Below are 13,578 nucleotides of genomic sequence, written 5' to 3' on the forward strand. Positions count from 1 at the left end.
CTTGCGACCATGAGCTACTTTAAGGCCCAGTAAGTTCCATATATTTGAACCCTACAGTGGAGGGGGGGGGGCGGTTGGGTTTTTTGGTTGTTTTTTGGTTGTTTTTTTTTTTGTTTGTTTGTTTTTAAATGACAGGCTGTAGCTGGACTCCAGATGGACTTTGTCGATGGAATCAAGACCTCTGGAGTTGTGAAGCTCTTGCTCTGCATCCAGGTGACTCGTTCAATATGTTTGTGGGGTTTACTTTCAGATGTGGAGGGACAGGATGCGTCCCACAGAGCGATGGGGGAAGGCAGCAGAGCGCTGTAAGGAGGTGGGCCCATGAGTGGGGTCGGAAGGAAGATGCGTCCGGTGGCTCTATGAGACTGCTTTGCTTTGCTGTGTTTTGCAGTTTTCTTGCATTGTATTGGTCTGTATTTGCCTTTGCCTTGTGTTGTTTTGTTGTGTATTTGTATCGACTGTCTCATATTGCCTGGCCCTGCATTGTGTTTTGTATTGCAGTGCTCTGTACTTGTATCGATTGCTACCTGAGACTGCCTTGCCTTCTACTGTTCTGTATTGGTTTTGTATTGTTTTGGTCTGTACTTGTATTGACTGTCACGCGAGAGTCTCTTGCATTGGCCCTGTTCTGTTTTGTCTGGTATGGCAGTGCTCTGAGTTGTTTTGCCTTAACCGAGGTAAGAGTACTGCCTTGTATGGCATTACATTTGCATGTGAATTACATAGCTCTATGTTTGTGTGTGTCTTGCATGGCATTGTAGAGGCAGCGTAGAAGGCTTAATGACTTTGGGCTCTTTGCATGCAAAGAGTTGAGGGGATCGCAATTGGACTGTGAACCAGCATTGAGTAAGGCAGGAACTGGGCAATGGTGTTCATCTTGTTTATGTGGATGCTTTGTGGCAAGTCTCTAGAAACGGTCAAGGCCTTGAGGTCTGAGCAGCAGCGTGATGGGTCTTGGAGCGATCGGTAACTTTGGGAGAGCTCTGTGTTTGTGATGCTCTGTTTTTTTTCAAGTGCCATGGAGGACACTGGCTGTGAGGATGTGTTATTTTTGGAAGAGGTGGGAAGCAGGGTAGGGGAGCGGTGGAGGACTTGACTTCTCTCTCAAGGATGAAGTGTCTGTTGACAAGCTTTGAGTGTTGTTTTTGCAGGTGTTGACAGGGCACGAGAGGTGCTTGAAGGAACCTTGCCTTTAGGTGACATGGCTGCTACGGAGGTTGGGCTGTGACACGTGGCACTGTGAAAGCTCAGTATCGGGTTGAAAGTGGAGATGATGGTGCGTGTTGAAACATTGGTGTAACGGAAGGGCAGTTTGTGGGGAGGTTGGAAGGAGGTTGGGCTGGGGCCCGGGTTTTTGCAGGTAGGGCGATTTTTGAGGCCCCTGCTGCTGCAGGCACGGGGTGTCGGCCTCTCCAGGCCTGTGGGCGGTAGGATGGATGAGTTGAGAGTGAGGGCTGGCGTGCATGTGATCTGAACAAGTGGTGTGTTGTGAATGTGTCTAACCTTGTAGGGTTATGTGGTTTAGACTTTTTTTTTTCCTTTCATGTTGGATGTAGAGCTGAGATTTTTTTCAGGGCATTAGGAAAAGAACCCCAAAAACTTAGAATAAAAAACCGCAGCTGGGATCTGGGTTGGTTTTTGGTGTGTCCTCCCCTACCCCGGGGTTTGTTTTTTTTTTCCCTGGTCCCAGCTGCTCCATGAGGCAATGCTGATTGCCAATGTTTGGACAGGGGTTCAGCTTGTGCCTGGGTTTTCACAGGCAGGGTGATTTTTTTCCAAGGCTCCTGGGAGCAGTGTTCCTCTGGAGCGCTCCCATGGAACCTGGTAATTGCCAGTCAGCGCAGGGAAATATGTTGTCCGGTGGATGGTCTTTGGAAGACAGTTGAGGATTTTGCTGGCGAAGGGTGGGGGGGAGTTGGACTAGATGGCCAGCAGGGAGTAGGCCAGGGTTGTGAAGTGCACGAGTGTAACTGTATTTTTCTGTGGTGGGTTTGTAAAATATTTGGGTGCTCTCTGTAGTTTGTGATGTAAATATATTTTTCAATTTCTGGTTTTGTGTCGAGGTGTTGAAGTGGACGGTCTGTCAAGATGAGCGGAGCTCCCTCGTTTGCTGCCCGGGAATGTGGATCGTGCAGGTAATGTCACCTGAGGGAGTAAAGCTTCTGGATGTGCAGCAACGGATGTAATGGGAGCGAGGAATGTGGAAAAGACCACTCCGTAGAGCACTGCAGGTACTAAATAGCGGCATTTCTTCTTCAGGTAATGCTAGATTTTTGGAGTTTACATGTATTTGTAAAAATAATGATTAAAAGAGGACTAGAACTAATAGTGTCAAGTATTTGACCAGTGAGGCCATAGTCTTTTCAATATATTGTAGAAAAAGTACATTGTAGAATTGGATTGAAACACTGACATAGCTGAATCTATGTGGAATGAGTAATGGATCAAATGAAGCACTAAAAATGAAATGAAAACAAGACAGGCAATTATGTGTCCTTGCGGGAATCACAGTACTAATGGCAATCACAAAGGGAAGCGTAGAGGGAAGCATGGGCGTTTAGTGCCCATAGGTAAACTTGGCTGTTGAAGTAAGTAAAAGTGTCTGTTGGAATTAGGCATCCAAGGGCGAGTTGTAGATACCTTGAGGTAAATGTAGCTGCTGCTGGGTTAATGGAAAGGGGGTGCATTCCTGGCTCTAGTGATTGCACAACTTTGAAATTGGTTCTGTAGCTAGAGAACCGTGAAATGGGCTCGGGCGCGGTGCGGCGCCGAAATGGGCTCGGGCGCGGTGCGGCGCCGAAATGGGCTCGGGCGCGGTGCGGCGCCGAAATGGGCTCGGGCGCGGTGCGGCGCCGAAATGGGCTCGGGCGCGGTGCGGCGCCGAAATGGGCTCGGGCGCGGTGCGGCGCCGAAATGGGCTCGGGCGCGGTGCGGCGCCGAAATGGGCTCGGGCGCGGTGCGGCGCCGAAATGGGCTCGGGCGCGGTGCGGCGCCGAAATGGGCTCGGGCGCGGTGCGGCGCCGAAATGGGCTCGGGCGCGGTGCGGCGCCGAAATGGGCTCGGGCGCGGTGCGGCGCCGAAATGGGCTCGGGCGCGGTGCGGCGCCGAAATGGGCTCGGGCGCGGTGCGGCGCCGAAATGGGCTCGGGCGCGGTGCGGCGCCGAAATGGGCTCGGGCGCGGTGCGGCGCCGAAATGGGCTCGGGCGCGGTGCGGCGCCGAAATGGGCTCGGGCGCGGTGCGGCGCCGAAATGGGCTCGGGCGCATGTGTTACTTTTCTTAAAGGGGCGGAGGTACTGTGTAACTCTGAAATGGGCTTGATAAGTGGATAATATGGGTGTGTGTGTGTGTTTATTCTGTATTTCACTGTCCCTGTTGTTATAAATTGAGACCACAACGGATCATAATCCAATTGAAAATTTTATTAATTGTAGCAAGTAGAATATGAGCAAAGACAGCGCTGGGCGGCAGGGGAGTCTATGTTTCGCCAACTGCCGCGCCAAACAGTTCTAACAGTCTCCTTTTATCAGTCATCCAGTTCCGCATTCAGGTCTTCACTCTGCGCATGTCCCAGTTGTTGTTGGGGGGTCTTCTTCTGCTTCCTGGTGGTCGTTGAGGCCGAAGGCTTGAAGTCTTCCTCGGTTACCTTTAGATAACCTTTTCTTCAACTTGCTATGTGGTATTTCTCAGAACTGTGTTATAAGCTCCTTTAGCAAACACCTCTAAGCAAAGCAATAGCTATTTCCCGTAAAGCAATAGCTATTTCCCGTATTCTTACATCTTGCGGTTTGACATTTCTTTAAACAAAGCAATAACTGATTCCCATATTCATACATCCTTATCTTTAGCAATCTCGCAAAATAGTTTTGACTTGTGCAAGCGGTATCTGATTAGGCTTATATAAGCAATTATGGCTATCTTTTCTTTGGTTATTTAATCTTTATATTGGGCTTAACATAAATCTTAATAAACAAAACTCTAGTCTCTAGTTTCTCACAATCCCCCCTTTTTCTTTTTATCCTATTATTGTTTATTAGACGCTACTTTCATTCTCGACACTATAAGCCAACCTTTTTCCACAACCCCAACATTTATCATAACATTCACAAGGTAATATCTCACAGTTACACTCATAGCATTCTCGTGGCATAGTATACTCACAATAATCTTCATCTTCATTGGTAGATACCTTCTTATTTTCTTTCTCCAACTTCGTGGTTAAAATAAGTAGTTTGGTCATATCAAGCCGTTTTTTAATAAAATGCAAAATATTGCGTAATATACAAGGCCCAAATATAAGTCCTAGGATTAACATAATAAGCGGTCCTGCTAAAGTAGACAACAAAGTGGTTAGCCAAGGTGAAACATTAAACCAGTTTTCATACCATGGTCTACCTGTTTCAAAATTCTTTCTGCGTTGTTCCAATCTTTTCCGAAGTTCAGCCATTGTGTCCAGAACTACTCCCCTATGATCAGCAAAGGAACAGCATTCTTCGTTGAGGGCTACACACAACCCCCCTTTTTCTAATAACATCAAGTCTAGTTCTCTTCTGTTTTGCAGCACTACTTCTGATAAAGATTTTACTGAAGTTGCTAAACGTTCAATGGATTGTTCTATTCTTTCTAAATCTTCATTTACGACCTGTTGTAGACCTTGCAATTCTTGAGTCTTTACCAAAGAGGCTATACCTGTGCTTGCCCCAACTCCGCCCGCTATCAACAGCGTAGCCAGGGTTATTGCTGTAATTGGTTCTCGTTTTTGTCTGTTCAGACCTCCTTCAAAATGGTGTAACACCTCTTCAGAGGTGTGATATATTAGACGAGGAACAATAATTACCTGTACACAAAACTGAGATTGATTAAACACATTTAGGGATATGCAAGGCGTTATTCCGATGTCTGAGCAAACCCATTTAGCTCCCGGTGTTGGGATAGCCCATTTGTTAGCTCGGTTCTTATGTTTCTCTATGTTAGCGTTAGTGATTGTTTGATTACACAAAGGCTGATACCTTTCGGGCACTGTACCTATACATTCTCCTTGACCTGTTACCAATTGAATAGTAATTCCTTGCGTATGGTTCTTCTGGTCATCCCATGGGCATTCTTGTGGGTTTAAACCACTAGACCATTGAATCCTATCTGGTATTCCGATTGCCTCAAAATATGGTGGTCTAGCATTGTAACATAACCAGCAATCCTTAGTTAAATTTGGTTTGCTTTCATTAAGGGTACGATAAGAGGCTTGTATTAAATCCCATAAGGGGTCTTTGAATTTTGATACTCCTGAATTCCTAACCAAAGAGGACTCAGTCACCGTGTCATTAGTTGTTTTATCTGTTAATGATAGGGAGTAAGGACGAGTGGTTGTCTTAGGGAAGGTGGGTGGATTCAATATTTTATTCGGCCCAACAGGGAGTGAATCATGTGGCATTTTAATTTTTCTTATGAGAAAGTGCCCTCCCCAATCTTTAGGAATCCCTGCATAGACACGTATTCCCCATGTTCGTCCTACTAACCACACATCTTCTAGGGAATGCAATACTTGAAATTTGATGTGGGTACAGACCTTTTTCCGTGGAGCTACATAATCCACATCGCGCAGACCTGTAAGATCTACACCTGTATCTTCGGGTACACATCCGTTAGGAGTCCAGGCTGCTTTTATATATTTATCAGGAGTCTTTACTGTCCAGCCCGAGGCTATTGTCTCACATCCCCCATAACCACAATAATAGTGTCCGGGATAATTACAATAAGGCTGTCCAGAGGCCGGGCATATATAAAATGGAGGTCCTTTTTCACAAGGTATCGGTACTAAATCACAAAGTTTTACTACAAATTCAGGTGGCCCTGGGTTGCTAAAAGTGGCTATTGTTTTCGTTCCTTCCCAAGATATTAGTTCCCACTTAAATGTTTCATGTGGGTTTCCCCCTTCTGCCTGGGGTATTATCAATAGCACAATTAATGGTATACCAGGAAAAAGGGTGTTGTTAATTTTTTTAATTAATTTTAGTAAATTCTTACCAGTCCTGGGGAAGTTCAGCCATGATTGCCTTTGCATCCCATTTTCCTGATTCGTTTCTCCACAGTTGGTTTCTCTTCTGCCTCGCCCGTCGACTCGGTTGCTTCGAGCCACGGGGTGTACCATCTTCTCGGCAGCAAGGGAATTCTTCAGGAGAATAGCTGTTTCGGATTTTCTGCCTGTGTACATAGGCCTCCCACTTCGCAGCTTTAATTAATGGGGTCAGGCAAGGCATGGTTAGTACTTCCCTCCGACACCGGACAGTTACGATCTCAGTTACAAAGGGGACTGGTTGATTTGGGTGGTAACAATAATATTGAGGATGTATTCCTTTAGTAAAGATATCCCACCATTGGAGGGATCCCTTTACTATCTCTCGTCTTTGTTCCAATTGTTTTAATTTCCAATCAGTTAATGATCTTTCAAATTTATAGCACTGCTCACAGACTCCGTTTGGAGGGTATCCTTCATGGCAATGCACCCACCATTTGTCCTGGCATACCTTGCATTTAAAACATACAAATGGATAACAATCACACTGTTGGTCGTTACACCTTAATTGTAAGTTTTGTATATAGTTGTTCCTTATTCCCGTAGAATCCCTATATTCTATATTAGGTTGCATGAGTATTTAACAATTTTTACGACCACACTTAGTATGTTTCCACAAGTAATACACCACTAAAGATCCTATTAAAGCAATTGCAAAACAAATCACACTTTACACCAAAGGGCAAGGCTTCAAAATAATCAAACCAAGTGTGTATCGTTACTTTATCTTCTTAATATAATCTTGGTGTCACCTGGTGCACTGACCACCTTCCAGTGGGGTTTTGTTACCGGGCCTTTAATGCGACTGGCATGAGTCCATCCACGCTCAGCAGTCCGGACAGCTGTTTCTGTTGTAAGTAAAACAAGATGGGGTCCCTCCCAGTTGGGTTTTAGGGTTTCTTCTTTCCACGTTTTAATTAGTACCCAATCCCCAGGTTCAAGATTATGAATTTTTAAGTCCAACGGCGGTCGTTGTACAATCAGTCCACGTTCCCAAAGCTTGTTACGATGTTCTGCTAATTGTAAAACATAGTCATTAATCGCACGGTCCCGAATTAAAATGTTTGTTTGTGGGCTTTCAATCCGATAGGGCATTCCATACACCATTTCGAGTGCTGATATTCCCACATCCGTTCGGGGTCTAGTTCTAAGAATTAATAGTGCCATGGGTAGGCACTTAATCCATGATAATTTAGTTTCTATCATTAATTTAGTTAGGATAGTTTTGATTTCCCCATTCATCCTTTCAACTCTTCCCGAACTCTGTGGATGCCATGGTGTATGGTATTCCCACTTAATTCCTAAGTTTCCTGTTAGATCTCTAACAATTTTTGACACAAAGTGGGTTCCTCTGTCCGAGTCAATTACTTCAGGTACTCCGTATCGAGGTATAATGTTTTCAAGCAACACTTTAGTAACTTGGTTAGCAGTTGTCTTGGAGGTAGGAAAAGCCTCAACATAATGTGTTAAATGATCCACCATCACTAATAAATATTTGTGACGCCCTATCCTGGGTAGTTCAGTAAAATCCACTTGTATGTGTGAAAAAGGTCTGTATGCTGGGGAACGTCCTCCAAGAGGTTTTTGTCTCATGTTGTTTCGATTGACCTTTTGACAGGTCTCGCAGGCTGCTGTGACTGTTTTTGCGATGTTGTATACACCTATACAGGCAAACAGTTGATTAAAATGATCAACTAATGCCTGGGTTCCCCAGTGTGTTTTACTATGTATTTTTGAAAATATTTCGAGTGCTATGCCCTTTGGCAAAACTTCTCTCCCATCTGGCAATATGTATTTACCATCTTGTTCCTTAGCTCCCATTTGTTCTAATTTTTCTTTTTCTACAGACTCAAAACTCAAATTTTTACTAATAGATGTCTGTTGTATAGTTAAAATCGTATTATAATTGCCTGCCACTCGTTTTGCTTCCGTATCAGCTGCATTATTTCCCCTGATTTGGTAACTTGTACCCCGTTGATGTCCCTTCATATGTACAACTGCTATTTTATTCGGCATTTTTAATGCCCCCAGAACTCGTCGAATTAATTCTGGGTGTATCAGTTCTTTTCCCTGTGAGTTAACAAATCCCCTTTCCTCCCATATTTTTCCAAAAGTGTGTACTACTCCAAACGCATAGCGTGAATCTGTATATATATAGTTCCATCTTTTCCCTTGAGTGACACTAACGCTTTCCATAATGCATACAACTCACAGGCTTGAGCTGACCAGCTGGCACTCAGGGGGCCTGATTCTATTGTCTTAAATTCTCCTTTCTCCAATTTAATGATGGCATATCCAGACAATCATTTACCTTCTACTATTCGTGATGACCCATCTATAAATAATACTTCTCCACCTTGTAGTTCTTCTTCTTCTAAGTCTGGCCTAATGCGTGTCTGCTGTTCAATCGTTTGAAAACAATTGTGTAATAGTTCATTACCTTCTCCTGGGTACAAAAATTCAGCTGGGTTAATTGCTCCAATTGTTTTTAAAGATAGTTTAGGGGATTCTATAAGTATTCCTTCATACTTTAATAATCGGCTATCTGTAAGCCATTTTTCTGCTTTTTGTTGTAACACTCCCCTGATATTATGAGGCGCATATAAGACAACATCTCCATTAAAAGTAATGCGATTTGTTTCCTCGAGTAATAAAGCTGCAGCAACAATTATTTGTAAACAACTTGGCCAACCCCTGCTTACAGGGTCCAACAGCTTTGATAAGTATGCCACCGGTTTCTTTTGTCCAGCCCATTCCTGAGTTAAAACTCTGAATGCCGTTCCTTCATGTATATTAACAAATAAATGGAATGGCCGCTTTAAATCTGGTAGGCTTAAAACCGGTGCTTGGCTTAGTTCTTTTTTGAGACTGACAAACTGCTCTCGATCTTGCGGGGTCCATTTGGGTATTTTGTCTTTAGACAGTTGTTCATATAAAAATTTAACTTTAAAACTATAGTTCTCTATCCATTGCCTACAATACCCAAATAGCCCTAATGCCTGCCGAATTTGTCTCTTAGTGACAGGCATAGGTAATTCCAGAATGGCTTTAATGCGCTCTGGATCTAATATCTTCTTGCCGTTAAACAAATAATGCCCCAAGTATTTCACTTTTTCTTCCACAAATTGTAACTTTTCTTGTGATACCCGTAGTCCTTTTTGGGCAAGAAAATTTAGAAGTCGAATGGTTTCTTTTCTTACATCCTCCTCATTATTTCCTGCTATAAGCAGATCATCTACATATTGCAAAAGTACGTTTCCCTTTTGTACCTGGTATTCCTTTAATAGTTCTTCTAGGGCCTGTCCAAACAAATTAGGGGACTCAGTGAACCCCTGGGGGAGCACGGTCCATCTCAATTGCTGTCTGCGGCCTGTCTCTATATCTTCCCATTCAAAGGCAAAATAATCACGGCATTCTTCTGCCAGTGGACAGGCCCAAAAGGCATCTTTTAGATCAACCACACTATACCAGGAGTTATGTGGTCCTAACTTAATTAAAAGTGTATATGGATTTGCTACTACAGGGAACCGGGTGATAGTTCTTTTGTTTATTTCCCTTAAATCATGTACGAGCCGATATTTCCCATTTGGTTTCTTTACAGGCAGAATGGGGGTATTAAAGGGTGACATACAAGGCTCTAAGATGCCTTGTGTTACCAATCGATCAATTTCTGGTTTTAATCCTCTCCGTCCTTCTAGAGATATGGGATATTGTTTTACTCTCACAGGTATGTGGGGTTCAGAAATTTGGATTTTAATTGGTGGGATTTCCAGTCTACTAATTGTGTCCGGAGAGTACCAGACATCGGGGTTGATTTGTTCTTGATCTTCCACGGTCAAAGGATAAGTAGACACTGTTAGTTCTTGATTTTTTTACTTTAATTTCTAATTGCAATTCGACAATTAAATCTCGTCCCAGTAGATTAAATTCTGCTTCAGGGACGAGCAAGAGTTCACCCATTCCAAATTTATTTTCAGTTTCGAATACCACGTTTTTGATTTTGCTGACTTTAAAGGGTTCTCCTTTTGCCCCGATTACTTGTACTTTTTCAGGAGAAACTTTACATCCCTCAGGTATTTGCTTAATAGTTGATTTCTCAGCTCCAGTGTCTACTAAAAAGGTGAACTGTTGTTTATGGGAACCTATTTTTAATTTTATCAAGGGCTCATGATGACTCCGGTCCCCTAAGACATAGAGCCCCTGACTCTCCTATTCCGTTGTTAATATTTCTTCATCTTTGATCCTTTCTCTGCAATTCTTCTTTATATGTCCCTTCTTTCCACAGTAAAAACAACATCTCTGTTCCTTCTTTACTACTACGTTCCCTTGTTTCATTCCAGCCGATATGTGTTCATTAGTCCGCCCTTTGCGATCCTCTCTGACCGCTGCTACCATCATTCTTACTTGTCGTTTACTACTCTCTTCTTCCTGCCTTACGTAGACTTTCTGAGCTTCCCTCAATAATTCATCCAACCCTCTATTCTGCCAGTCTTCTAACTTTTCAATCTTCTTTCTGATATCTTCCCATGATTTGGCCACAAACTGAGTCTTGAGGAGCACTTGCCCTAAAGGCTCGTCTGGGTTTACCCCAGAATACAGCTGAAGGGCTTTCCTCAATCGTTCCAGCCACTCAGTAGGGCTTTCGTCTTTCTTTTGCATTTCATTAAATGCTTTATTGATATTCTGGCCACGGGGTACTGCTTCTCTAATTCCCTGAATTACTATAGTTCTCAGGTCCTGCATATGAGTTCTATGCACCGGATCCTGATTATCCCAATTAGGTCTTTGAAGTGGCCATTTAATATCTGCTTGGGGTCCCTGGACGTGTTGAGCATCCCACAGTCTCATTCCTGCTCGTCTAATCATATCTCTTTCCTCGGTAGTAAATAATTGACCAAGGATAGATTGCATCTCATCCCAAGTATAAAGGCTTGGTCCCAAAAATTGATCTAATCTTTCTGCCACTCCGAGTGGGTCCTCAATTAAGTTTCCCATCTTGGTTCTTTTGAAATCTCACAGGTCAGCCGAATTTAGGGGTACGGAAATGTATCCGATCACAGGTTGAGGTCCCCCCATGGGTATTTCCCTTAGGGGATACATCTGAGCTGCCCCCGCTTGACTTCTAGTTACGCGTCTCGGAGGAGGGGGAGACCTCTGTTCCGACCCTGATGGGGGAGTGGGCGCTCTGGGGACCTCTGGAGGAGCTGTGGGAGCAGGAGGAGGAACGTAAGGAGGGGGAGTCAGAAGGATTTCGTCCAATTCTTCCTTCTTTTTCTTTTGTTTACTTTTTAGTTCATTCAATGGATAAAGTCTAGCTCCCGGTCTTTCCAGCCAAACTTCCGCATATTGACTCTCCTCTGGGTTAAGAGGTTTTTTATTATTAACCCAGAGGTTTAATTGTTGTTTTATCCAATCTTCTTCTGACCCATAGACTGGCCAGAAGACATTTTTAGAAATCTTCTTCCCTCCCCATATCTTAGTATAATATTCTATCATCTTCTGTTTATCTTTCCCTAGAGTTCCAGGGAAATATCTCCAATTGTCTAAGATATATGCCAGAGGGGTATTCCTAGGTACAGTAGGTACCCTTCCCATGGGAGTCGAAGGCTTGCTGCCCTTCGCCCCCATCTTCTGGACTATCCGCACACACACTCACTCACTCCCCTTATTCCTGGCCCAGTCCCTCGTGGGAGGTGGGAACCGCAGTACTAAAGGGTCCACACTCGCTTGGTTCAGTATATCGAACCTCTCATTCGTTATAGTCGAGGAAAACCCAATCCCGCCCGAACGGCAAACCCGCGACCAAATATCGCAATATACTTACGCGTCCTGCGTCTTCGTCCGGACTCCCGTGCACAGAATTTTTATGGGATTTTACCGGTTTTTCCTTTGCTCACTATCCTAGAATTTAGGTTCGTCGGTAAGGTTGGGGTAGGCTGTTGGTCGTGGGGCCGCGAATTGTCGCGGGGCGCGCCTCCCCGGAGGACCAAAGCCCACCGTTCCTTATCCGAGTCACGGCACCAAGAAATTGTTATAAATTGAGACCACAACGGATCATAATCCAATTGAAAATTTTATTAATTGTAGCAAGTAGAATATGAGCAAAGACAGCGCTGGGCGGCAGGGGAGTCTATGTTCCGCCAACTGCCGCGCCAAACAGTTCTAACAGTCTCCTTTTATCAGTCATCCAGTTCCGCATTCAGGTCTTCACTCTGCGCATGTCCCAGTTGTTGTTGGGGGGTCTTCTGCTTCCTGGTGGTCGTTGAGGCCGAAGGCTTGAAGTCTTCCTCGGTTACCTTTAGATAACCTTTTCTTCAACTTGCTATGTGGTATTTCTCAGAACTGTGTTATAAGCTCCTTTAGCAAACACCTCTAAGCAAAGCAATAGCTATTTCCCGTAAAGCAATAGCTATTTCCCGTATTCTTACATCTTGCGGTTTGACATTTCTTTAAACAAAGCAATAACTGATTCCCATATTCATACATCCTTATCTTTAGCAATCTCGCAAAATAGTTTTGACTTGTGCAAGCGGTATCTGATTAGGCTTATATAAGCAATTATGGCTATCTTTTCTTTGGTTATTTAATCTTTATATTGGGCTTAACATAAATCTTAATAAACAATACTCTAGTCTCTAGTTTCTCACACTGTTGTCCTTCTTGTTTTTCTCTTTCCCTGACCGTTTGTGTTGCTCCCTACTCTTTTTATTCATGTCTTCTCTCTCTCTCCCTCTAACCTCCTGTGCTTTTCATAGTCTCTATCTCTTGTCATTATTCTCATCTGTTGCTCTGTGTTACTTCCTGTCCCATCATGTCATGTTGTATCTGTTCCTCCTGCTTTTTTCTCCATCTGTCCAGATCCCTGTCCCTTTTTTCTTCTATTGCTGTCCCTCTGCCCTGCTTCCTCTTCCCATCTTTTCAGTATTTCTCTCTGTTCCCTTCCCTCTTCCATTCTTTCTAACTCTATCCTCCTCTCCATCTAGCTGTCCCTTCTGTTTTCTCTCTACCTCCATGTCTCTCTCACAGTCTATCGCTCACAGTTGTTTTTTCCTCCAGTGCTGTCCTGCTCTGTCCCTTGTTTCTCACTCTCGTTCTGTCATGCTCCCTGTGTCTTTTTTGAGCTCCTCCATCTCTCTCCTGCAGCCTATCACTATTTTTTTCTTCTGCCATCCCTTTGTCCTTCTTCCAGTCTTTGTGTCTCTCTCCCTTTTTTCTCCCTCCCTTCCTGTTTTTCTTTTCTTGCTACATCTCTGTTCTGCTCCCTAGAACAGAATCAAATCGTGAAATTTGGAAAGGATCTCTAAGATCATTAAGTCCAACCATCAACCCAACAGCACCATGTTTGCTAAATCATGTCCCAAAGTACCACAGCTACGTGTGTTTTGAACACCTCCAGGGATGGTGACTCCATCACTACCCTGGGCAGCCTCTTCCAATGCCTGATAACCCTCTCAGTAAATGATTTTTTTTCCTGATATCCAATGTAAACCTTCTCTGGCGCAACTTC

The 13,578-nt window shown here is 43.9% G+C and overlaps 2 long non-coding RNA genes across 2 annotated transcripts in view; one reads left to right on the plus strand and one right to left on the minus strand.

Moving 5' to 3' along the window:
- The window catches only part of LOC126046497 (uncharacterized), a 76,432-nt gene extending 74,929 nt beyond the window's left edge, over positions 1–1,503 (plus strand). Inside the window, exon 5 of the long non-coding RNA XR_007508343.1 lies at positions 1,323–1,503. This is a non-coding gene — a long non-coding RNA (uncharacterized LOC126046497). The remainder of the gene's footprint in view (positions 1–1,322) is intronic.
- Positions 1,504–6,797: 5,294 nt separating this feature from the next.
- Positions 6,798–12,084, minus strand: LOC126046499 (uncharacterized). Its single transcript, XR_007508345.1, has 3 exons — positions 11,896–12,084; positions 8,383–8,470; positions 6,798–7,084 (listed from the first exon to the last, which is right to left on the minus strand). It is a non-coding gene; the product is annotated as an uncharacterized LOC126046499 (long non-coding RNA).
- Between the last annotated feature and the right edge of the window lie 1,494 nt (positions 12,085–13,578).

Source organism: Accipiter gentilis, chromosome 16 (assembly GCF_929443795.1).
Source record: "Accipiter gentilis chromosome 16, bAccGen1.1, whole genome shotgun sequence".
Taxonomy (NCBI): domain Eukaryota; kingdom Metazoa; phylum Chordata; class Aves; order Accipitriformes; family Accipitridae; genus Astur; species Astur gentilis.